Here is a 25,434-nt window from a genome sequence, read left to right on the forward strand (position 1 = left end):
TCCTTCATAGGCTGTCTGTCTCTGTGGATCATGAGTCAGGTGGAATCAGAGAGGACGCATATCCTACCAGGCAGGTGTTTCCTGCTCTAGGCTTCCCTTGTGTCGCACATTCACTGGTCCCACAGAGATACTGCTGGGTTTGTGTGCAGTGGTGAGGGTTGAAGATGGAGTATTTGTATATGGGGTGGAAGTTAACTGTTGGCGTCTCAGGGGTGTGCAATGCCTGCCAGTACACAATTATGGATCCATCCGACTTGTACATCTGGAAAACAGACACACCTGTGAAGACCTGAGCAACGGGCAGAAACAGCAGTGGACGGCACTGTATAAGGCCACATACGCGCACACACCTGCATGCATTTCTGAGAGGTGAGCACCAGGATATCACAAGAGAGGGACACACACCAGGCTGTCTGTAAGGAGCGACAGCAAGTTTCCCCTTCAACAAAAGATTGCATATGCATTCATGTCAATCTAACATGGCCAATAATGAATAAAGTATACCCATAGCATGATCCACCTCTTGGCCAGTGATAATAATCTACCTGCATGATGAGAGAGGAGCTGGTAGTAATGTTGGCCTCGTTGGAATGCAGCTGGCGGTGGGATAAATTGAGTCTATCACAAAAAGCACTGACCATATTGACGTGCACCACTGTGAAATAGGTCATGCTCCACAGACACACTGTTTTTAAATCTGGTTGCTCTCCTCTTTGTGGTACATCTTTGAATTTTATCAATTCAATTGTGCAAATGACTCTCTCTTTACTGAAAGTAAGCATTCTTATCTAGATTAGCAAGCAACCTTTTATGTTTGTGTGGGTGCATTGTGTTGTGTCCACTTAGCCTAAGCCTGAGTGCTGTTCAATCACTACAGCTTCAAAGAGATTGTTAATTTCTTGTTACAAAAGGTGGTTATTGGTCTATCTAGCTTGCTAGCTATGTATGTGTCTCAAGACACGCTACCACAAAAACCAAACATGTGCATGAATTATGTGAACAATAAGCTCAACATTACAAATAGTTTCCAAAATCTTAGATAGTGAATTTGTACTCTGTAATAAAGTATAGCTTTTAAATGTTGGCATTACGTACTTTCGAGGAAAATAGAGATGTTTCTCGATTTATACCCTGAATTTTAAAAGGGTTTGCGTGAGGATAGCTTAGAAACTAACAATGTAAAGATGTGTCGTTCTGCCCCTGAACAAGGCAGTTAACCCACTGTTCCTAGGCCGTCAATGTAAATAAGAATTTGTTCTTAACTGACTTGCCTAGTTAATAAAGGTAAAATAAAAATAGATAAAATAAACTGCGTGATTGGTCGATAGACAGTCTGTATGAAGATTGGCTAAAACTGCATCTCCCAATAGAAATCCCCGATCCCACTTGTAGGCCATGTCATGGCGACGTTGGTTAGCTAAACTCCTGCGTAGAAACACATAATCGGGTCTAACGCTTCGAACACACCGACTGCGTCATTGCGTTTCGATACACCAGAAGTACATTCATTTCCAATGGAACGCTGCATTTGCCTTGCAGCATTGCGTTGCAGAGGCAGTTGCAGTGCGTTCTGTGTGGTGCATACGTTCGATAAATCGAACGTATGCATCAAATTGTATGAGTGGACTTGACAGAAAGTAGCAAAATATGAATGTAGATTTTTTTTGTTGCACACATTCAGTAAAAATTTGGGATTACATAAAAACAGTTTGATTGCATAATTTCTTTACATTTTTTATTTATTTATTTGCCAAGTATATTATTTATTCGATGACATCCTCAAATTAATTGTGAGAGCCTATAATATAATTTCCCTCAAATGCAGTTTTGGAGCGAAATGCAATAATAAATAGTCAAGATAGGCAGAGTAGGCTCTTTCAACAATGAGACCAACGTTGAGGAAGGTGGTCTTGATCGCGCTGTTGGGCCGGGACCAGCCCCGCCGAAAGCTAGCTAACGCTAACTAGCCACATCTAGCACAAGCTCACTACTAAACTGACCTGGCAATCCTACTATCGTGGACACTTGTCTCCAAGCAGCATTTTTTGTGTTTATGTCCCTGTAGCTGTCAGCAGTTGTGTCAAAAAGACACGGTTTTGAGGATACTGCGAAAATGATTCTCTCCTCCCTGTGTCCAACCGCATGCGACCATTTGCAAAAGGTACCTGCATCAGTATAGTTGCCTAGCTGCGCAAAATGTTATGCAGCAGTGATGCAATGACGCAGTCGGTGTGTTCGAAGCGTAACGGTCCTATCCCGCCAAAATGCGAATGCCTTCAAATCAAAAGGCACTCCTTCCATATAAAGTTGTTTTTGACACAAATGAAAACGTGTTAGTTTGTCACTTTCACGAGGTTGGAGTAATAACATGTTCAACTACTTAAGACATTGGCTCGAATCTAGGATGCGCTTTTAGATTTCGAGAAAACTAACAACTAAGGAAGAATTGTAATATTTGTCAATCCCAGCCTGGGCTGTTTGGTCTGTTTCGCAAGTGTTCCCGGAAGTCCCGCGATATTAGTCCTCTGGCTTTAAAAACTCTGCATCAACCCAAGGTTTATGGGAGGAGTTACATAGAAACGAGCCAATGTTAAAGCTGTGTTGCGCTGACGTTTGACTGGCCCTGTCTACATGTGATAATTGTGCCGACAACCAAATGTTGTCATATGCATTGAATTAAAGCTATTTCTTATTGTCTGAACTACCAATTACGAAAGAAAAATGAAATCAACAGTAGAGGAGCAGGTACGTTACCTTATGTACTTTTTCTTCTTTGGCATGTGGGTAATGGCAACGTTAGTTGGCTAACTAACGGGTACATAGCTAGCTACCTGCACATACTTAGCCTAATACATCACTTTTATATCAATACTTGATATATAGTCTGAAACATAGCAATGCAAATCAAGTCTTCTTTACAAGCCAGAATGTTAAACGCAATTAAATTTCAAATTACTTTGCCGTTTGTCTGTGCGGTTGGTCTTTCAGTGTATGACATTTGAGACAAAATATCGATAGGAAAGTATTGTTTACCCGACTTTAGAGCACCGTTACTGCCATTCAAATGTATATCACATGTGCAAAACCTTGTAAACGCCTGCAGACTTCGGTTACATGCATGTTATTCCGTCTTGTGCATATGGTCACAAGCAAACCATCTTGACGAGCACTTTGAAGTCGGGATAATTGTTCCTAATTAATGTGCACTGTAAACACTTAACGGGTGTTAACATTATCTGTCTAGTCTATATAACTGTTTGCTGAATATTAAATACATGAGTTATCTTTAGTATTTTAAAGGCTGTTGGAATTTGGGTTATGACAGTATTCAGTGGTGTTAAGTACTTAAGTAAAAATACTAACCTTAAATGATATTGTCAAAACTATACGATATATTTTCAAACAATATCCCAATGAGTAACTATCGAACCCCCCCCCCCCCCCCCCCCCCCCCCCCCCAAATCACTATACCATACCAAATGTAATATATCAAAATAATTTGAGTGTCCCGTTTACCTTGTTACGTCTACCCTTTAGTCCAGGTTGAACTACTCAACTCCACGATTTACGATGAAGTTGAGCAGCGACTAGTGTGGGCAGACTGGAGATCCGACTTCACATAACTATGTTATTTCAACATCCAAAGAATAGCACGCAATTTCTGAAATCTGTAGTCTTTCATAAATTCTATGTAATGGGACGTCGAAGCTCCAGTCCGGCTCACCGTAAATCGTGAAGTTGAGCAAAGTTGGCTAGCTTGCTATATTTTACACCACAGCATAATCAATATGTGTGTTGTATTAATCTTACACATCATGTTTCTCACGTTTTTAAAGATGGAGCAATCTGAGTCTAACCATTGTGAGGAAGATGAGGGCCAAAAGGGGTAAGCCCGAGGTGGTCCAGGAAGGGGACTGGTTCCTCAGTCCCGTGTGGTGATCTGTACAAACCTCCCACCGCAGAGGAACTGAACCAACTGAAGGAGGCAGAGAGCCTCTTCCACTGCAGCCTGCTCAAGATGCAGGTGAAACCAGGGTTGCAGTCGGGTGGGAGTGTAAGGAATTGTATTAGATATTGGTAACTTGTTTTAACAACTTCTCAACATTAGCTATGGTTGACACAATATACACACTCCCTTTTATATTGGACATAAGCTGGACTCATTGGACAAATGCACGACACCCACAACTCCCCTCCCCCATGACAATCACTCAGACACACACAACTCAGGGTTGGAGCTCCAGACAAAGAACTACCTCAGGAACCAATGGAACGTGGACACCAGGCCTGTACAGGACTACCCAAGACCCAGATCGTCCAATCGGAAGGCCAGACTCGCAGATCAACCTACTTTGCTTGTTGTCTATATATAAAACTGTACTACTGTGGAAACTCTCTCTTTTCCTGACGACCCCATACGGATCAGATAGAAAGAGCCGTGCTGCACGCTTTGCATAATATTTTTACACTTGAATAAACCTGCCTTATTATAAAATTATCCACCTCGTCCTATGTCTCCACTTGGTCTCCTGTCTCAAGTAAAACGAATTATCAACAGACTTGGTAGCAGAGGATGGTTAAAACATATTTGAATTCGGCCCAATAGAAAATTCATCGGACAGGAGACGAGAGGGAGAAAGATTCAAGAAGGAGAGGTGACCCGCTCGAGGGAGACGTCGGCGATTCAACTCACCCAGGAAACTGATCAAAGAGCTCGAAAATATTAAGGTAAGCAGAGCCGGTTTAATCAAAATCTGCATATTGTATTATAGCCAATATCTAAATTTAATGATCAGAAGTACTGAGGTGAGTGAATTGTTGCTAAATTTATGTGGAATTGTTTAGAATCTAAGGCATTGTGTAAAGATATTTGCGAAGTATAAAATCAAGTCGAATTAGTAATCTGGAACTAGTTGAATTATTCTTCAACTAGGAGTATCGGGGATAAATCTAAGCTTGAGGCTGATCAAGTCGAATTAGTAATCTGGAACTAGTTGAATTGTTCTTCAACTAGGAGTATCGGGGATAAACCTAAGCTTGACGCCGTTCAAGTCGAATTAGTAATCTGGGACTAGTGGACATGGCACACCACTAGGAGCATCGGGGATAAATCTAAGCTTGATATAGGAGTAATGGTATTAAACTTGAAACTCAAAGTGTTGAAATGTAATGTAGCCTGTTCAAGTCGTATTAGTAATCTGAGGCTAGTGGATATGGCACTCCACTAGAGGCATCGGTGATAAATCTAAGCTTGGCGTATTGGGATTCAAGTCGCATTAGTAATCTGGGACTAGTCGAAATATTCTTCAACTAGGAGCATCGGTGATAAATCTAAGCTTGAAATAGGAGTAAGGGTATTAAACCTGAAACTCTCCAAATTAATGAGAGTGATTGAACGTTCCACGAGACCGATTGCTACTAATTAGCCATATGCTAGGTTGAGGCTGTGTTTAAGTGACCGCCGAGTGATGTTGTTTAATGATGGGGTTAGTGTACAGGCCACAATCTCATAAGTCTCGTGGAACGCGCCAATCAAATGTATGTGCAGGTTTGAAGTTGATTTGGGTTAAAGTCCTGCCCCTGGCGTTGCTGGCCATGATAGCCTCTCCAGGTGCAGGCACCCATCTCTCTCCTCATGAGACAATGGCTGGAGGAGTCATGCTGGGTTCACCAAGGAAGGGAGGTCATATGCCCGCCCTTGATGTACAACAAATTGTAATGTTTGATAATTGACGGAACTTTCTGCAGCTCTCTCCACACAGATTCACAAGGTCCAACGGGGAAGCAGAAGGGAGATCTGGCACACGGAAGGTAAAAATTGGTGACTGGGTGGGGTTAATGTCCACAAGAGAAAGTGGCTAGAACCCAGGTGGACTGGACTGTACGAAGTGGGGGAGGTTACTTCACACTCAGTCCAGGTCAAAGGTAAATCAGGCGCACCTTGGCACCACCTCACACATTGCACTCCAGCCCCAATCCCTTCTAGAACACTGACAGAAGTCAGAGCTGATTTAAACAGCTTAAATTCGATTCCAAAGGAAGACATTCCTGACTCAGGTGATGCGGAATCAAACTCCGTCTCCCCTGATAAAGGAACCTCGCCCAGTTAGAGGGATATTTCTCCCTCCCTGGGCAAGGCTAGGGATATCTGGCCCCTTATTTGTGATATTCCTACTGATATTTGGGGTGTCCCTGGGCACTTTCACATGGTTAATAGAATAACTATAACCGGATCCCCATGGATGTATGTCACGGACACTCTAGTCTAACTAGGTAATAATAGATTAAAAAATTAAAAAAAATTAAAAAATTTAGAAAACAATAGTTAAAATAAGAAACTAAAATGGCTCAAATTGAGAAGGTTGAATAAGAGTGGGTGGAGAGCTGTGCAGAGAATGGACAGAAGATGGCAGTATTGCAGCACCCAATGGTCTCCCAGCCGACTGGTTGAATGCTGGTGACATAATTTTGTTTTTTGGAGTAAACATTAAGGTTAAGGGTTTCCGTGTACCCAGAGATAAGATATCTTAAAAGAATACACTCATATGGGAATAGGAGTTTTACTTTCTGAGTTTTATTTAGGCAAGGGACTTTGAGAAGATAAAGGGTTCTTTTGGTATGTTTAGATATGGAACACGAATGTAGGTGTAACATTTTGACCTGTTTTCTGTTTCCATTGCATTTTCCGGCGACTTGATCACTCGCGGGGAAATGTGGTGAGAATAATGAGATTGTGTCATTTGGGATACTAGTTTTGAGGTAAATTGATTATAATAGAGTTTATAACTCTTGACCATAAGGTAAGCATTTGTATTGGCCATTAGAAGATAGAGATAGGTTAATTAAGGTTATGTTAGGACTTTAAAGGTTGACACTATAAGACCTGTTGTTATTTTTAAATCCATGCAGATAAAGTCAAAACAGTGAGACACTTAGTTAATATTGTAAAGGAACACATAGAAAAAGGCAGACAGATGGGTCTACCCCGCACTGTTGAGACCTTGAAGGTTTGAGAGCAGAGTGGGGAGGGTGGACCAGGAAATGAGCAAGGTGGGCTGTGAAATAAGATAGGAGGGAAATGGGTTAACATATATAAGCAGCACAGATACATTTCAAAGTAGAAAGGTCACTTGACAGAGAATTGGAAAAGAATAGATATGGATGTGCGCCCAGGGGAGAATTGGATATGCGGGGAATAGAAGGGACGTTCCTATAATATGATGTACAAGGTTATTATTTAGAGTAGGTAAGGTTGATACCTGGCCAGAGCCAGGTATCAAACGAAGGAGGGTACATTGTGGACTGGGAAAGGATGGGGCCCATTGGATAATAAACTTATTTAAAATTAAACATTTATAGCTAAAAAATTAGGCATAGAAGTTAAATATATAATCAGAAAGAACAAATGAGGAACTGTTTGTTAACCAAACCTGTATGTCCAAGAGTTTATACATTGCAGGTGAATCAAGGGAGAAGGTGAATCACTCGACCTGGGGGCATATCGCACTTGGAGGGTGAGACACACTGACACTGCCGAATGAACACAGAGTTAAGGAGAAGAACCGTTGCTAATAGAGCTCGGGGATCAACTCCTTAATGAAGAATCCCTGACCCTGACCTCTCAACCCTGTGTACGTTCATAGAAGTGAAAGTGTTGCTTGATCTCTGGCTGATGATGTGTTCTCTGGGAGAGGGTGGGGTTTTACAGGACTGCTTGTAGTCCTGAGCTGTTTGATCAGGATACGATGGGGATGTTACCATCGCGGTGCTGCCAGAACCACCACCAGTTCCAACGGACCAGGGTTCAGCCGGTCTCCTCCACCACTTCAAGACCAAGTCCCACGCCATCACCTAAGCTCTCCAATCTGGTACAGATAATAAATATAAAAGACATTTCAGATAGTGAACATTTGGGGACTGAAACTGGTTATGAGGAAAGGGAGAATATGTGGTTGGCCTACAAAACACTTAATAGAAAGGACTGTGTCGTATGTGGACATGCCAGACCTATTCTGGCTGCTCACCCATTTGTCCTAAGTAATGGGGAAGGTTGGATGTGCATATTGGAAAAGTTCAAGCCAAATTCAACCCTGTGTAAGACTCTGAGTCTTGTGTTCCCAGTGGTCCCTCCCCAGAAGGTACCGTGGGGAGTTAAGGCATATGGGGGACATAACAGCTGTATCACTGGTACAGGTAGAGGTATAGACTATGGAAGGCTCCCTGCTACTACCTGCATCACTAATACCACTATTAACTAGAGGTGTTGCTGATGTATGGTGGATGTGTGGACCTGCCAGGCGGTTGACCCTATTTTTGAAAGGAAATTGTCGTTGCTCATGTGTTTTGGCCAGTCTGATACCACCATTGCCTATTATTATAGCTAATCAACTTCTGGGAGCTACACAGGACACAGAGGCTTGGGACCAACCCAGGAGACGGCAGAAACGTGACGCTCCTTGGTCCGAGGGTACAGATAACATGCACACCAACCTGTTGGGGGTCCCAATAGGGGTCCCCCACGAATTCCAGACATTAACCAGGAATGATGGCCTGTGGCATCTGATGCCCATCATTGGCCCAGGTATTGTTGATGCTAAAACAAAAGGTCTGGATCAATTATATCTACTATAATTAATGATGATTTGTCAAACACACCCACACAGGACTTACAGGGATGGCTGAACAATTGGATGCTGCCTCACAAACCAGTAGACACAATAGACTAACACTGGACATAAGTCTGGCCAACAAGGGAGGTGTAACAGTGTTGCACGTTTGTTCCTAACAATACTAGTCCGGATGGGAGCATTTCAAAAGCTCTGAGTGGGTTGGCAAGGTTATCAGTGGAGATGAAGGGTCTTGCAGGTGTGGAGGAGAGTGGACTGTTCCCCTGGCTGGGTGGTTGTTTTGGTAAGTACACTGCAAGGACGATTACTGGATTTCTGACACTAGTTGTGGTTTTTCATTTCTGTGTTGCCTGTATCATACCTTGTTTGAAGAAGTTTGTTACAGATGTGTAAGGGGCCTCTGGTTGATGCTCCAGTTGGAGAGGCTGATACGAAAACGAGCCTCCGCAGGAGAGTGGGCTGACAGAGGAGGACCCTTGGTTTGCTGTAGATGATGTTGTTGAATGAATAAAAAGTGATGTTTGTCCTCCCTGTTGTGAAGGTTTGAAGTTCCCGGGTGGCGACGAGCCCACCTGGTACAGGTTGTATAGAGGGATGGACCGGAGGGTTTAACATATTCTCGTTTTTTGGTTTACTAATGTGTGGTTGGCCACTCCAGGGGTAGTTATTGGAGTGGTCTCCTTTTTGGTCCTTGCTCATTTACGACTCAACTTACATTGATGCTATTGGTGTCCCTAGGGGGTGCCAGATGAATATAAACTGGTGGACCAAGTGAAAGCTGGGTTTGAATCTTCTGTCTGTTGGTGGTGAACAGTTAATAAAAATGTGGACAGAATTAACTACATTCATTTTAATGTCCAGAAACTGGGCAATTGGACTCAACAAGGCTTCGAGGCGGTCCATGGACAATTGGCAGCTACGTCCCTGATGGCATTTCAAAATAGAATCGCGGTTGATATGTTATTGGCTGAACGGGGGGGGGTCTGTGCAAATGTTTGGTGAACAGTGTTGTACTTTCATTCCCAATAACACAGCTACGGATGGGAGTCTGACTGTAGCATTGGAGGGACTTCGTACCCTTAATGGTAAGATGAAACAGCATTCTGGAGTGGACACTACTATGTGGGACTCATGGATGGATGCTTTTGGTAAATATAAGACGCTGGTTTCCTCCATCCTAGTTTGTGGATGCTGTTGCATTCCATGTGCGCGCACGCTTGCTAGCCGTGTTATAACTGCAGCCATAGACCCTATTCAGGAAAGGGCCCAAATGTTCCCATTGCTTGATGATGGGGAAGCTGGACCTGTCTATCTATTTGAGGACTAAGATACTTTTATGTCACGTCTCTTGTGAGACGTGAAGAGAGGGAATTAAAAAATTTGTCTTCTGACAAATTTTATCCCTTAGCTTTGTCTTTTTATATACTTTTATGTCACGTCTCTTGTGAGACGTGAAGAGAGGGAATCAAAAATTTGTCTTCTGACAAATTTTATCCTTTAGTTTTGTCTTTTTATATACTTTATGTCACGTCTCTGGTGAGACGTGAAGAGGGGGATTTGTAAGGAATTGTATTAGATATTGGTAACTTGTTTTAACAACTTCTCAACATTAGCTATGGTTGACACAATATACACACTCCCTTTTATATTGGACATAAGCTGGACTCATTGGACAAATGCACGACACCCACAACTCCCCTCCCCCATGACAATCACTCAGACACACACAACTCAGGGTTGGAGCTCCAGACAAAGAACTACCTCAGGAACCAATGGAACGTGGACACCAGGCCTGTACAGGACTACCCAAGACCCAGATCGTCCAATCGGAAGGCCAGACTCGCAGATCAACCTACTTTGCTTGTTGTCTATATATAAAACTGTACTACTGTGGAAACTCTCTCTTTTCCTGACGACCCCATACGGATCAGATAGAAAGAGCCGTGCTGCACGCTTTGCATAATATTTTTACACTTGAATAAACCTGCCTTATTATAAAATTATCCACCTCGTCCTATGTCTCCACTTGGTCTCCTGTCTCAAGTAAAACGAATTATCAACAGGAGTCATGTTTTTTTGTGTGTGTTCAGGCATGCATGATCAAATCAAATGTTATCCGTCATGTACACAGTTTACAGACGGTATAAAAGGTGCAGTGAAATGCTAGCGTGCTAGCTCCCTCATCATTTCAGTACAATGTTAATCAAAAATAACAAGTCATTAAATGAAGTTGGTATGCACAGTATAAATGATGAATGTGCTATATCAAATATGACTTTGTTACAAATATAAAGTTAGTGTCTTGGTCGAACAGTTGAATAAATATTATTTAATAGAACAATAGACACAAGCACACACAGTTAACGCTAAGGGTTGAATGTATGGAGAGTCAGTGAAAACAGTTGTCCATGCCTGTATTTACACACGCCAGCAAATTTCGGGTCACTGAAATGTGACAGCTACCACAATGGTTCTATGCATATACATGTGTTAAAGGGCTACTGCACTTCCTGTTTTGGCCTCGTTTTAGATTTGGTTCATTATGAAATTCTAGCTGACAGGACTGAATTCAAACGTAAGTGTGGTTTGATGTGGGTGTCTATTGTGTGTTCACAGGTGGGAAGAGTTGGCCAAATTATTTAGCCAATTAGCTTCAGCCGACTAGTGTGACATGGCAAAGTTGGTTTAACTTTGGATAGCATATATCCGGGCTAGTTATGCACCGTCAATAAATTGCACAATGTAAATTAGATTATTTTAGTTTGCTCATTAAATGCTTTCAATATTTGTATTTGCATTTTTACAGTTTATAGTTGTTTTGGGGTTAAGCCATTGAAATTTGGAGCTATTGGAGTTTTTACATAGTCCATTGTATATTGTGTAATTTATTGATGGTCCCTAACTAGCCACATGGGGATATCCAAAGTCAACCCAATTTTACCACGGGCATTGCGATTGGGTCACGTGCCGCTGCACTCCAAATTGATGATTACTTGTGTGCTGCCAGCTGTGGGCAGGATTCAAACCAACCCAATCTTCCCAAATGTCACAACCACAAAACTCTGTTTTGGGGCGAGACTGACTTTATGACCAAATGAGAAGTTTAGGGGCAGTAATCTCCATCTTGTCTCTTCGCCAATGCCAACAGATGGAGGAACTGCAGATGGAAGAACTGCTGAAGGAGGTTATCTTGAGTGAGCGCAGGAAGCATCTGATCGACTCTTTTGTCCAGAAAGTCACTGAGCAGCTCCACACTGTACCACAGACTCCTGAGGTGTAGGAGGTATGTTAGTGACACTGTTGTCCAGGGGATTAGAACTAATGGCAACGTGTTGTATTTGGTCTGAACTCAGTGACCTCCATAAATGTTTCAATGCTAATCTTTCTTTATCTCCAGCTGAGGGACCTGTCATGGTTGTCAGGAGGAGTAAAGGTCTCCTTTCTCCTGGTGCCAAAGGCAGACAAAGGCAAGTTCCACATGGCACCCCCCATCTCTGTTACCATCATGGGCATCTACCCACTGGGGACTTGCACCAAACCAGACATCTCAGTCGATCTGGCAGTCACTATTCCTGCTGTACGTAACTCCACACTATTTACTCTGAAACATGGCAGTCATAATTCGATCATACAACAATAATAACATGCATCTATTCATGTTTTCCTTCCAGGATGTCCTGCACCCTAAAGATGCCCTAAACCAGAGGTACCCACGGAAGAGGGCACTTTACCTGGCAGGGCTGGCACAGCATCTTGCCTCCTCTCGCGACGTTGGGACCATGCGGTTTTCATGTCTCCATGGCAACCACATCCGCCCCTTCCTGTTGCTTACCCCTCCAGGTACCTAGCAACATACTGTAGTACTACACTGTAGCATCTGTTACAGAAGGGTGGTATAGGAATGGAGCCAAGTCATGTAGTCTATTTCACTGTTTTCGTTAACTCAAAGTCTAGGTTTGTTGGCTTTTGCATGCAACCCATATGTTTGTTAGCAAGTACCTATTCAGTTAATTGGTTGTGTGTCAATGATGATTCAATGATATGACTATTTCTCCATGGAAAGACTCCTCCAGTTTCCTCTTGAGGCTCCAACCCTGCCGTCCTCCGGGCTTCTTCAAGCCCAGCCGCTTCCACCCCCAGAGGAACAACATCCGCACTGACTGATACACTGGCTTGGAGAGCTCTCAGCCAGGTGAGGGGCACTACCCAAAGCCAAGCAGCTTCGATATATTGTTTCCTGTTACAGTTCCATTCTGATCTGGAACGTTAATGTACACAGATGGTTACGGGATGAAAGCTCCTTGTTGATGGAGAGTATTCCTTTTCTGTGTGTTTGTGTAGATACGAGTGAGCCGACCACTCCCCACTACAACAGCTCTGTTCTGGGGGACATGCTCCCCAGGAACCACCTGCTGTTCCTGACTGCTGTGAGCTGCCAGTGTACTGCCTTTGCAGAGCGAGTAGCCCTGCTCAAAGTGTGGCTCAGACAGAGGGAACTGGACCAGGTTTGGGCCCCTGCGCCATCCGCTCCCTCTTTATCAACACCGTTTTATCAGGCTGAACCCAGCTCTTACACTACTCTCTCTCCCGTCCCCAGGGAGCAGGGTGTTTCAGTGGTTTCCTAGGCTCCATGTTGCTGTTCTATCTCCTCTCCTCCCGCAGAGTCAGCAACACTGTGACCGCCTACCAGCTGCTCCTCAACAGCTTGCACTTCCTGGGTAAGACGCATGAGGTCTCAACCTACCTGTCTGTTTGCTCCTACAGTTGGAGTAACATTGCATGTACCATAAATACTGTGCCAGACTAAGGAGGAAACAAAAACAAGAATGGAAAAGAGGTTGATGTGTATAATTGAGTCTGTGGGGGGGTGGGCTTTAGGAGGGAGTGAAACATGGTGATGAACTCTGAGTCACGGATGGCTGCAGGGAGAGAGTTCCAAAGTCTTGGAGCAACTTTGGAGAAGGGCCTGTTGCTGACGCTCTGAAGGGTAGACCTGGGAACGGCAAGTTGGCCTGCTGAGTGAGCTTGTGGGTTGGTAGGGGAGACGAAGGTAAGAGGGGGCAAGGTGGTGGGTGGTGGAGAGCTTTGTAGGTCAGTAGGAGGTTTTGATGCGGTGGGAGCCAGTGGAGTTCACCTAGGATGGGTTTGATGTGCTGCCAGATCTTAGTGTGGTCATGTCATTATGTTTCTATCTTTTCTCCCCTCTCATTTGTCATCCCTTCTCTTCCTCAGCTTCCACCGACCTGACGGAGAATGGAATTACCCTCGCTGAAGACCCAGATTCAGCAGCGGTGAGCCAGGCTTAATCCAAATGTCCTTAATGGGGGGATGAGTGCGCAATTTCTCCATTATGGATCACAATCACATTTTATTCCTTTCTTTCCCTCAGCCCTCTCTCGCCGAGTTCCACAGTGCTTTCCAGGTTGTGTTTGTCGACCCCTCTGGATACCTCAACATGTGCGCCGACATGACCAGCTGCACCTACAATCAGGTGAGCGCCCTGTGCCAAGATGGCTTCAGATTGGCTGGTTGGCAGTAATGTTTCCTCTGATTGGTTAACTGTACCCTATTTGGCTCTCAGGATCAGTACGAGGCGTCGCTGTCGCTGCAGTTTTGGGACGACCCCACTGTGGATGGATTCCACGCCCTACTCATGACCGCCAAGCCCATGATTAGGACCAGTGACCATGTCTTCCAGTAAGTACATTGTTCAGATTCACACACTTATCGTTCTCTCCTCTTATGCGTCAACTTTCTATATATTTTTTTTTCACTCCTGTGTCGGTGATCAGGCTGTGTGTGCTGGTGAAACTGCAGTCCTGCTGTAAGAAGCTCGACCTCCTCAGTGAACTCATGGAACACAGCGGAAACTACGTCCTCACTGCGCTCCCCTTTATCCTCTCCTTCCTGCAACAAGTACTAGGCCAAAGGGTCCGCCTCCTCTCCCACTCCCTGACCCCTGAGGTGAGCATTCTCCTGCCTGTAGGGCTGTTGACTGGAACAGGCCGATTCAGTACTTTTTAGAGAACTGTTTTCTTGATAAAACTCTTGAGTGGGTATTCTGGCCAACGTGTGTAACAGTGGTCGGTAAAGCTCTGAAGCACAAGGCCCAGCCACCCCTGTCCTTTGGCCTGCTGCTCAACCCAGAACAGAATGCCTCTGTACTGGAGAGAGGACACCCCCAGCTGGCAGCTGTACGTACCTCAACTCCTAATCACTGATCTGGGATCAGATCAAATTGTGTGTTGTGGAAATTCATTGTGAGCTATTCATCAACATTTCTGCATCTACACTTTTTGAATGTAAAGCCTCTTTGGTAAATGTCCGCTATCTCTACCTTATACGATGTACTGTTTAAAAATGTTTGTTTTTATTAGCCGTATGGACGTGGATACACACGGTATACACCATCCAACGACATGCTTGCTTGTAGGTTTCTTCTCAACAATATGGACATAATAAAATATAAGAATGCGAACATAAAGTAAATGGTACAATATAATAAACATTTTAGCATAAGTATAATACAATTTTTACACATGTTTTGTGGAAGGGGGGTTTGGAGGACAAGTGTTTTTAAATTATGCAGTATTTCGCGACCATAATAAGAGTCTGGTAGCATCAGTAGTAATGTGGCTGTCATGACATTTTGTCAGCCAGTGATTTTCTTTCAAATAACTGACGGTCTCATGGTAATTTATCGATTTTAATAAACATAAACAGGTTGAGCAATTCCGGCTTCCACGCATAGCCTACAAGCCACTGATGAGGACATTTGGAACATCTACGTTTTGATTCTAAAGAATCAATTTAATATAGCCTACACCATCACAATAAATCCATTATTTTAGGCAGGTCTAAAGATACATTATGATATGACATGTAGCTTATTTCAGAAGAATGGAATAGCACTTTCTGAGTCGTGTATTCGGACCCAGCAGTCAGACCACCTTGACTGTTTGCACATTTTGTTATGTTACAGCCTTGTTCTAAGTGATTAAATCTATACACTTACCCCATGATGACAAAGCAAAAACAGATTTTTAGGAATGTTTGCAAAGACTGAAATATTACATTTACATAAGTATTCAGACCCTTCACTCAGCACTTTGTTGAAGCACCTTTGGAAGCGGTTACAGCCTTGAGTCTTCTTGGGTATGACGCTACAAGCTTGGCACACCTGTATTTGGGGAGTTTTTCATATTCTTTTCTGAAGATCCCGTCGCTCTGTCAGGTTGGATTGGGAGCGTCGCTGCACTGCTACTTTCAGGTCTCTCCAGAGATGTTCAATTCCAGGCTCTGGCTGGGCCACTCAAGGACATTCAGAGACTTGTCCCCAAGCCACACCTGCGTTGTCTTGGCTGTGTGCTTAAGGTTGTTGTCCTATTGGAAGGTGAACCTTCGCCCCAGTCTGAGGTCCTGGGCGCTCTGGAGCAGGTTTTCATTAAGGATCTCTCTGTACTTTGCTCCGTTCATCTTTCCCTTGATCCTGACTAGTCTCCCATTCCCTGCCGCTGAAAACGATCCCTACAGCATGATGCTACCACTACCATGCTTCTCCATAGGAATGGTGCCAGGTTTCCTACAGATGTGACGCTTGGCATTCAGGCCCAAAAAAGTTCAATCTTGGTTTCATCAGACCAGAGAATCTTGTATCTCATGGTCTGAGAGTCCTTTAAGTGCTTTTTTTAGCAAGCGGGCTCTACCATAAAGGCCTGATTGGTAGAGTGCTGCAGAGATGGTTGTCCTTCTGTAAGATTTTCCCATCTCCACATAGGAACTCTGGAGCCATGTCAGAGTGACCATCGGGTTCATGGTCACCTCCCTGACCAAGGCCCTTCTCCCCCGATTGCTTAGTTTGGCCCGGCGGCCAGCTCTAGGAAGAGTCTTGGTGGTTCCAAACTTCTTCAATTTAAGAATGATGGAGGCCACTGTGTTCTTGGGGACCTTCAATGCAGCAGACATGTTTTGGTAACCTTCCCCAGATCTGTGCCTCAATACAATCCTGTCTCGGAGCCCTTCGGACAATTCCTTCGACCTCATGGTTTGGTTCACTGTCAACTGTGGGACCTTTTTATATAGACCGGTGTGTGTCTTTCCATATCATATCCAATCAATTGAATTTACCACAGGTGGACTCCAATCAAGTTGAAGAAACTTCTTTGGTGGGAAAAACGGTTTTCGCTTTGTCATTATGGGGTATTGTGTATAGATTCATATTTATTTAAAACATTTTAGAATAAGGCGGTAGCATAACAATGTGGAAAAAAGGGAAGGGGTCTCAATACTTTTCGAATGCGCTGTATACGCTTAATTTAGTCATTTATGCAACTTTAGTTGTGATACAAACGTTAGCCTATATGTTTAGATTTTTAATACCTTCCGAGGTTGCATGATGTGACTAAGGATGATTTGATAAGAGGTGCACAAAAGGCAAGCGTTCTGCTCTATTTCTTGCGCATGCTGCACACACTTCGTTCACAATATGACAAGCACTTGAAAATATTCTCATCCATCAGACTAGTCTCAATTTAATCTGGTTTTTACATAAGCCTGCTAATACGTGTGGAATTTTTATTTCATTTAGAATGGCGTCATGTCTGGAATGGCAAACGGAGGTTACGTGCAGTTACGTTTTTAATATGCCAGGTAGGCTACACTGCTTGTAAAGCAGATGAATGTGTTTTTAATTTAGAAAGAGTTGAGCAATAAATATAGCAGCACGACAAGGTCGTATCCTCTTTTTATTTTTTATTTTTTATAGTGGCTGGCCAAAAATCTGTGTTCACACGTGATTGTGCAATGACTGGGTTTATAAGAACACATGTTTCACTAGGCTATGGACTATCCAACTGTGTTCCAGGGGTCTTGGATCTTTAGACTATAGGTTATTTGGCCACTTTAGTTGTGGTACAATCCTTATCAAAACATTTAGGCCTACGGGCTAGGCTACATGATGCATGCGGCTATGATTTGAAAAAGTCCCCCCAAAAAATGCATGTTCTGTTTTTTGCTGGGCATCATTCACAGTTGATATTCTCACCTGTCAGACTATCATTTTAGTCTTCTCTTTACATATACTAAATAATATGTGTGAGAATTTTGTTTTGATTTACATTGGCCATTATGCACCTGTTGGAACTTGGGCAGGGTTAAAAAAAATCAAACATGGCATCCATATGCACTTGAATAGCGACTGGAGGACGGTTTTCCCGCGTTTCATTTTCATGCCAGTCAGGTAGGCTACTCTGATTTGGTAAAACAAAGCAATGTGCTTAATTATTAGGACATTTTGAGACATAAATATAGAAAGCGGATTGAGATCCTCTTTTTAATAGAGGCCATCATCTGTTTTCTCATGCAATTGCATAGCCTATAGAAACACTTTTTTATTTAATTCCATGAGGAGCTGGCTCTTGCTGCACAACAGGCAGTGGTGGAAAAAGTAGCCAAATGTTATACTTGAGTAAAAGTGTAGATTCCTTATATACACATATTCCTAAAATAGAAAGTTACTCAGTAAAATACTACTTGAGTAAAAGTATTTGGTTCTAAATATACTTAAGTATAAATAATTTCAAATTCCTTACTAATCAAAGCGGACGGCGCCATTTTCTTGTTTAAATTTGTTACGGATATCAGTGGAACGCTCCAACACTCAAACGATGCATTTGTGTTTAGTGAGTCCGCCAGATCAGCGGCAGTAGGGATGACCACGTGTTCTCTTGATAAGTGTGTGAATTGGAATATTTTCCTGTCCTGCTAAGCATTCCAACTGTAACGAGTTCTTTTGGGTGTCAAGGAAAATGTAGGGTGTAAAAAGTACAGATACCCCAAAAAATGATTTAAGTAGTACTTTTTAAAGTATTTCTACTTAAGTACTTTATGCAACTGACAACAGGTGATCCTATTCCACTCAAACTCTGAATGCCAGGGCTCTCATGAAATGTTTGATTTGCTTTTTGATTTGCATATGCATTGATGTCAGTGATTTAGAGGGACATTATAAACGGGGTGGTTCGAGCCTTGAATGCTGATTGGCTGACAGCCATGGTATATCAGACCATATACCACGGGTATGACAACATGTATTTAGACTGCTCTAATTACAGTGGTAACCAGTTTATAATAGAAATAAGGCACCTTGGGGGTTTGTGGTATATGGCCAATATACCACACCTCCTCGTGCCTTATTGCTAAAATAGAGCACTGAGAACTGGCCATTAGCAACTGGCAGCAAGTTTGGTAGGCTACTAATGACCATCAGCGGCATCAGAGCACAGTTTTGGAGAAGCCTAGTTACCGTTACTCAACGGCCACGTGGAATTTGACTGGTTATGATTTGTAACAGGCTCCTTTCTCCTCTCCTCAGCCATGCAGATATACCAGAAACCTGTGTGAGGTACATTGTAAGGATGCTGGATGAAGTCCTCAAAGTAGGACATGAGGTTGGTCAGTTTTTCTGTAGTAGTGTGTCTTACCAGCAGAGGATGCTGGTGTGGTTTGACGACTCCCTCCATCCAAACCGTATCTGAAACCTAAAGCTGTGTTTGTGTGTTTTGTGTTCGTGTTCCCCAGGTGTGCAGGAGGAGAGTCTGAAAGTGGGGCAGTCCTATGATGACTTGAGCAGGAAGCTGTGGAGGCTGGAGGGGCTGACTCTGTCCATCACCTCAGTGCAGGGGTCCCACCCAGCCCTTCGCTACACCCAGGTGACCCCCCATTTAGACACACTCCGGGGTGTAGTTTCCCCTAAGTACAGATCTAGGATCACTGGATTGGTCACTCAGTCCTAACCGTGATGGTGGGGGGAAATGCAAAACTGACCCAGGATCAACTTCAGACACAATCTACAGGCCTCATCTCCTCTTCAGCTTCATACAGGAGATGGTCCATCATTTAAACGTTTGTTTTGTACATTCTTCCTCCATCACACAGGTGTTCCCCCCGAGTGCCCCTGAAGCTGGATTATTCGTTCTTTGACAGAGAAAAGTTGTCCTGGTTGCTGGTGCCCCAGGAGGGCAAACCATGCCCTGTGTACATCGCAGTTGTCAAAGGTACCTCACCCCATGGCTTGTCTGCTCCACCAGTGTGTGTTCTGTGCTATACAGGCCAAATAGAAATGTGTTGTTGTGGATCCAGATAAGGTATACTTCTGTTTTTTTTTTTGTGTGTGTGTGTTTTCTACTATGAGCCCCTCTCTCGTCGTCTCCTGTTGTAGTGATCTTCCACATGGAGGGCAATGAGAAGTGGCCTCATGACCGGGTGGCCGTCCGTCACATTAAAGCAGCCTTCCACATCGGCCTGGGAGAACTGCTGACCAAACACCACCAGTCCAGCCCCACACACCTGGACGTGTGGAAGGTAGGGGCCCTGCTTTCTGTCTGTCGGGGTGGGAGCTGGCCTCGACATTAACGCTTTTCCGGGACAAGTAAATAGTCTGAACAGAAGAATATAGATTCAAGTTGTCAGGGACTGGACAAGTAAAAAAATATATCATCACAATCTTCAACAATTACTCTGCTCAGAATTGGATCAGAGAGGCCAACATTGTAAATAGATTTGAATATTATTCCAAAGTACATAAATGAAAAAAGCCGAAATGTGAAGGTGATATGCATAGGCCTGTTGGCTACAGCCTCATGTATAAACTGATGCTGACATGAGGGAGGTGCCAGAAAATGTAGCCAAACGTTAATGGGACTATTAATCACATAAAAATAGACTAATCGGAGAGGGTTGTGACCATTTGCGCATCGCACATCACCCACCTTGAATCTGAGCGGAGGCGGTAAGCATTTTGAAATTATTTAACCATAAACTTGGTTGTTTAAAACAAGTTTTATGTAATTTTATGAAGCATGTTTTAGCAGTACCTCGTTTTAAAGTGGCCTAGCCAAAATACGACCACAGAAATGTTAAGATACTTATTCATATACTATTGAAACTAGTTATTTTTTTCAATGTTATTTTATTGTCCAGCAGCCAAAGGCCAAGTCCTAGTCAAATTAGTAGTAACCCATGTTAGTTGATGCATCTTTAGATCTCCCTGATTTCTTCATTTCTAAAACCGCTCGCTTGTGCAGTTCGCTTTTGAGAACGATGTTTTCACGCTATTTGCATTTTGGAACATTTGCGTGTAGCTTACAGCCATGTGCACATCGCTGAGTTTATACTTATTAAGAGGGGGAACTTTATCAACATTTTAAGCTAAATTGTTTGATCTGCCTCATTGCTTTAATTTGTGCAGCGGCTTTCTGTGGAGGGAATTATTTTTTAGACTTAAATAGTATTTGGTTGTAATTGTAATGTTACAATATTTTATAGGCTACCAAGGGTGGCCAACCATCCTCCGGGAGAGTCTTTTTAAAGGGGCGTTGTTGTATTTTGAGTAATTGTTGTCTGATTCTCTATGGTAAAAACGATAGTAATGCATTTTATTTTGTGAAATGGTTCCTTGCGTCATACAATGATGTAAAAATGGTGTTACTTGAGCTTGAGAAAAAAATGGTCCTACTGGTCCGACAGACAAGTGGCTAAAAAGTTAGTCAACCACTAGGGTCTGGGTGTATTGTTAGAGGTGATGTTCATTCATGACTAGTATAGGTAAAGGAAAGCATAGGCCTAATGGACAAAAATGGATGGCAACTTATTGCCAATGGGCGAACCATATACACAATCGCAAATACCACTCAAATGGGCTGCAGATGGTGCAAAACATATTGCTAATGGAACATGGCCAATGCCGGGTGTAATAAACCAAAAATCCAAAAGGTGGCGATCGCGCTCCACCGTCTAAAAACCATGTCCAGATGGCTTATATGATGACCAAATTATATAAACTCAGCAAAAAAATAAATGTCCCTTTTTCAGGACCCTGAATTTCAAAGATAATTTGTACAAATCTAATTAACTTCACATATCTTCATTGTAAAGGGTTTAAACACTGTTTCCCATGCTTGTTCAATGAACCATAAACAATTAATGAACACGCACCTATGGAACGGTCATTAAGACACTAACAGCTTACAAGAAGTAGGCAATTATGATCACAGTTAAGAAATCTTAGGACACTAAAGAGGCCTTTCTACTGACTCTGAAAAACACAAAGAAAAGGCATGCTGCAAGGAGGCATGAGGACTGCAGATGTGGCCAGGGAAATGAATTGCAATGTTCGTACTGTGACACGCCTAAAACAGCGCTACAGGGAGACGGGACAGACAGCTGATCGTCCTCGCAGCGGCAGACCACGTGTAGCAACACCTGCACAGGATCGGTACATCCGAACATCACACCTGCGGGACAGGTACAGGACGGCAACAACTGCCTGAGTTACACCAGGTACGCACATTCCCTCCATCAGTGCTCAGACTGTCCGCAATAGGCTGAGAGAGGCTGGACTGAGGGCTTGTAGGCCTGTTGTAAGGCAGTTCCTAACCAGACATCACCGGCAACGACGCCGCCTATGGGCACAACCCACCGTCGCTGGACCAGACAGGACTGGCAAAAAGTGCTCTTCACTGACGAGTCGCGGTTTTGTCTCACCAGGGGTGATGGTCAGATTCGGGTTTATCGTCGATGGAATGAACGTTACACCGAGTCCTGTACCCTGGAGCGGGATCGATTTGGGGGTGTAGGGTTCGTTATGGTCTGGGGCGGTGTGTCACAGCATCATCGGACTGAGCTTGTTGCCATTGCAGGCAATCTCAACGCTGTGCGTTACAGGGAAGACGACCTCCTCCCTCGTGTTACCCTTCCTGCAGGCTCATCCTGACATAACCCTCCAGCATGACAATGCCACCAGCCATACTGCTCGTTCTGTGCAAGACAGGAATGTCAGTGTTCTGCCATGGCCAGCGAAGAGCACGGATCTCAATCCCATTGAACACGTCTGGGACCTGTTGGATCGGAGGGTGAGGGCAGGGCCATTTCACCCCGAAATGTCTGGGAACTTGCAGGTGCCTTGGTGGAAGAGTGGGGTAACATCTCACAGCAAGAACTAGCAAATCTGGTGCAGTCCTTGAGGAGGAGATGCACTGCAGTACTTAATGCAGCTGGTGGCCACACCAGATACCAACTGTTACTTTTGAGTTTGACCCCCCCCCCTCTTGTTCAGGGACACATTATAACATTTATGTTAGTCACATGTCTGTGGAACTTGTTCAGTTTATGTCTCAGTTGTTGAATCATGTTATGTTCATACAAATATTTACACATGTTAGGTTTGCTGAAAATAAACGCAGTTGACAGTGAGAGGATCTTTCTTTTTTTGCTAAGTTTATATCACTGTGTTAAGCCCTGAATCAACCTAGAAGGTCTATTTGTCATGTTTGATTATTGGAAGTCAGAATTGTTTTGTTGGGGTTGGTTCTGCATGTCCATTTCGTAATGGGAGGTCCTTATTGATATACAGTTGAACTCGAAAGTTTACATACACCTTAGCCAAATACATTTAAACTCAGTTTTTCACTATTCCTGACATTTAATCCTAGTAAAAATTCCCCCTCTTAGGTCAGGTAGGATCACCACTTTATTTTAAGAATGTGAAATGTCAATAATAGTAGATAGAATGATTTATTTAAGCTTTTATTTCTTTCATCACATTCCCCGTGGGTCATAAGTTTACATACACCCAATTAGTATTTGGTAGTATTGCCTTTAAATGGTTTAACTTGGGTCAAACGTTTCAGGTAGCCTTCCACAAGCTTCCCACAATAAGTTGGGTGAATTTTGGCCCATTCCTCCTGACAGAGCTGGTGTAACTGAGTCAGGTTTGTAGGCCTCCTTGCTCGCACACGCTTTTTCAGTTCTGCTCACACATTTCCTATAGGATTGAGGTCAGGGCTTTATGATGGCAACTCCAATACCTTGACTTCGTTGTCCTTAAGCCATTTTACCACAACTTTGAAAGTGTGCTTGGGGTCATTGTCCATTTGGAAGCCATTTGCGACCAAGCTTTAACTTCCTGACTAATGTCTTGAGATGTTGCTTCAATATATCCACCTAATTTTCCTTCCTCGTGAAGCCATCTATTTTATGAAGTGCACCGGTCCCTCCTGCAGCAAAGCATCCCCACAACATGATGCTACCACACCCGTGCTTCACGGTTGGGATGGTGTTTTTCGGCTTGCAAGCCTCCCCCTTTTTCCTCCATACATAATGATGGTCATTATGGCCAAACAGTTCTATTTTTGTTTCATCAGACCAGAGGACAAAAAGTACGATCTTTGTCTCCTTGTGCAGTTGCAAACCATAGTCTAGCTTTTTTATGGCGTTTTTGGAGCAGTGGCTTCTTCCTTGCTGAGCGGCCTTTCAGCTTTCGACAATATAGGACTCGTTTTACTTTGGGCGTTGTTTCTTTTTGTACCTGTTTCCTCCATTATCTTCACATAGTCCTTTGCTGTTGTTCTGGGATTGATTTGCACCAAAGTATGTTAATCTCTAGGAGAAGAACGTGTCTCCTTCCTGAGCGGTATGATGGCTGCGTGGTCCCATGGTGTTTATACTTGCGTACTATTGTTTGTACAGATGAACGTGGTACCTTCAGGCGTTTGGAAATTGCTCCCAAGGATGAACCAGACTTGTGGAGGACCTACAATTCTTTTTTTCTGAGGTCTTGATTGATTTCTTTGGTTTACACAGTCGCTGCTGTCAGACCGAGCGAGCTACGGCCAAGTGGGGAATCTCATTGAATTCGGATTGGCCTAGAGACTATAGCGATGTTTTGTTTGCCGTTCAGTGATTTAAAAAAATAAAATTAAAATAAAGACATTTGCATGTCCATTTGGTGATGGTAAATCCCAAATTACACATATTGGAAATGTACGCTGTCCATTTGCAATATAAAATATGGACAATGCCAATATATTATACTGCAACTAGGACAGTCAGCCATCAGTCAATAAGATATCATGTTTCTCGTCCTGAGAACCTCCTAGAGCTACATAACTCACGGTGCACTACCACTCTAGAACAGGTTTATAAAGTTTCAGAGCTCTAGGCCTGACAGTTCTTTGATGGTTCGTACGCCGGTAACATCTTAGCTGTGTGTGTGAGTTTTTCTTTGAGGTCTGATGGGCAGTGTGAACACTTGTCAGGCTAGAGCATGTCTCTATGGGTGCTGTCTCTGTGTCCTGGGCTTATGGGTTTATTTTTTGGGGGGGTTCTCAAAATAATACTTGAAGTACACAGGGCTGTGTGAGTCTGTCCAATTGCAATATGAAATATTGGCATTTGCTATTTATAATATGTAAAATGGACACTGTCCATATGCAATATGAAAATGCACCTAACTTATTGAAGATGGACAAACGTCATACAGAAAATCGCAGAAATCATTTAGAGCTCCGAAACCTGCCTCAACTGGATCTATAACTTTTTTCTAATCCCAGAAAATGTGCATTAACTCAGAGCGTTGTGGCTTCGACGCCGTCTTGTTTCTGTGCTAAAAGTACATTTGGCTGCGCCTCTGCTCGTGAGTTTCATCTTTGGAGTCTGTTCCGTTTGAGAAACAGCCATGTCCATTTTTTGGTGATGAAATGGCCATTTGCCATATAGTCAGTAGGCCATCTGGTGGAATTTTCTGGTACAGCAGAAAAGTCAATTATATTCATTTTTTTAATATCTCAGAAACTGAGTGTCCTGGAAACAATTTTTTTTTTGACTTTTTTTTTTGACAAGACCGCGCCTTGTGGGGCAACCTGAGGCCGTCGCCTATTTTTTTTTTGCGCACCCGTGGACGTCTCATAAGGGGCCGTCCATTTGCCATGTGAAATTTCTCAACCATATGGCTATGTTCATACATGACTAG

The 25,434-nt window shown here is 43.3% G+C and overlaps 1 pseudogene; it reads left to right on the forward strand.

Annotated features, from left to right (window-relative positions):
• The first annotated feature begins 2,629 nt into the window (after nucleotides 1-2,629).
• The window catches only part of LOC120063515, a 32,290-nt pseudogene continuing 9,485 nt past the window's right edge, over nucleotides 2,630-25,434 (forward strand).

Source organism: Salvelinus namaycush, chromosome 18 (assembly GCF_016432855.1).
Source record: "Salvelinus namaycush isolate Seneca chromosome 18, SaNama_1.0, whole genome shotgun sequence".
In the NCBI taxonomy this organism is placed as follows: domain Eukaryota; kingdom Metazoa; phylum Chordata; class Actinopteri; order Salmoniformes; family Salmonidae; genus Salvelinus; species Salvelinus namaycush.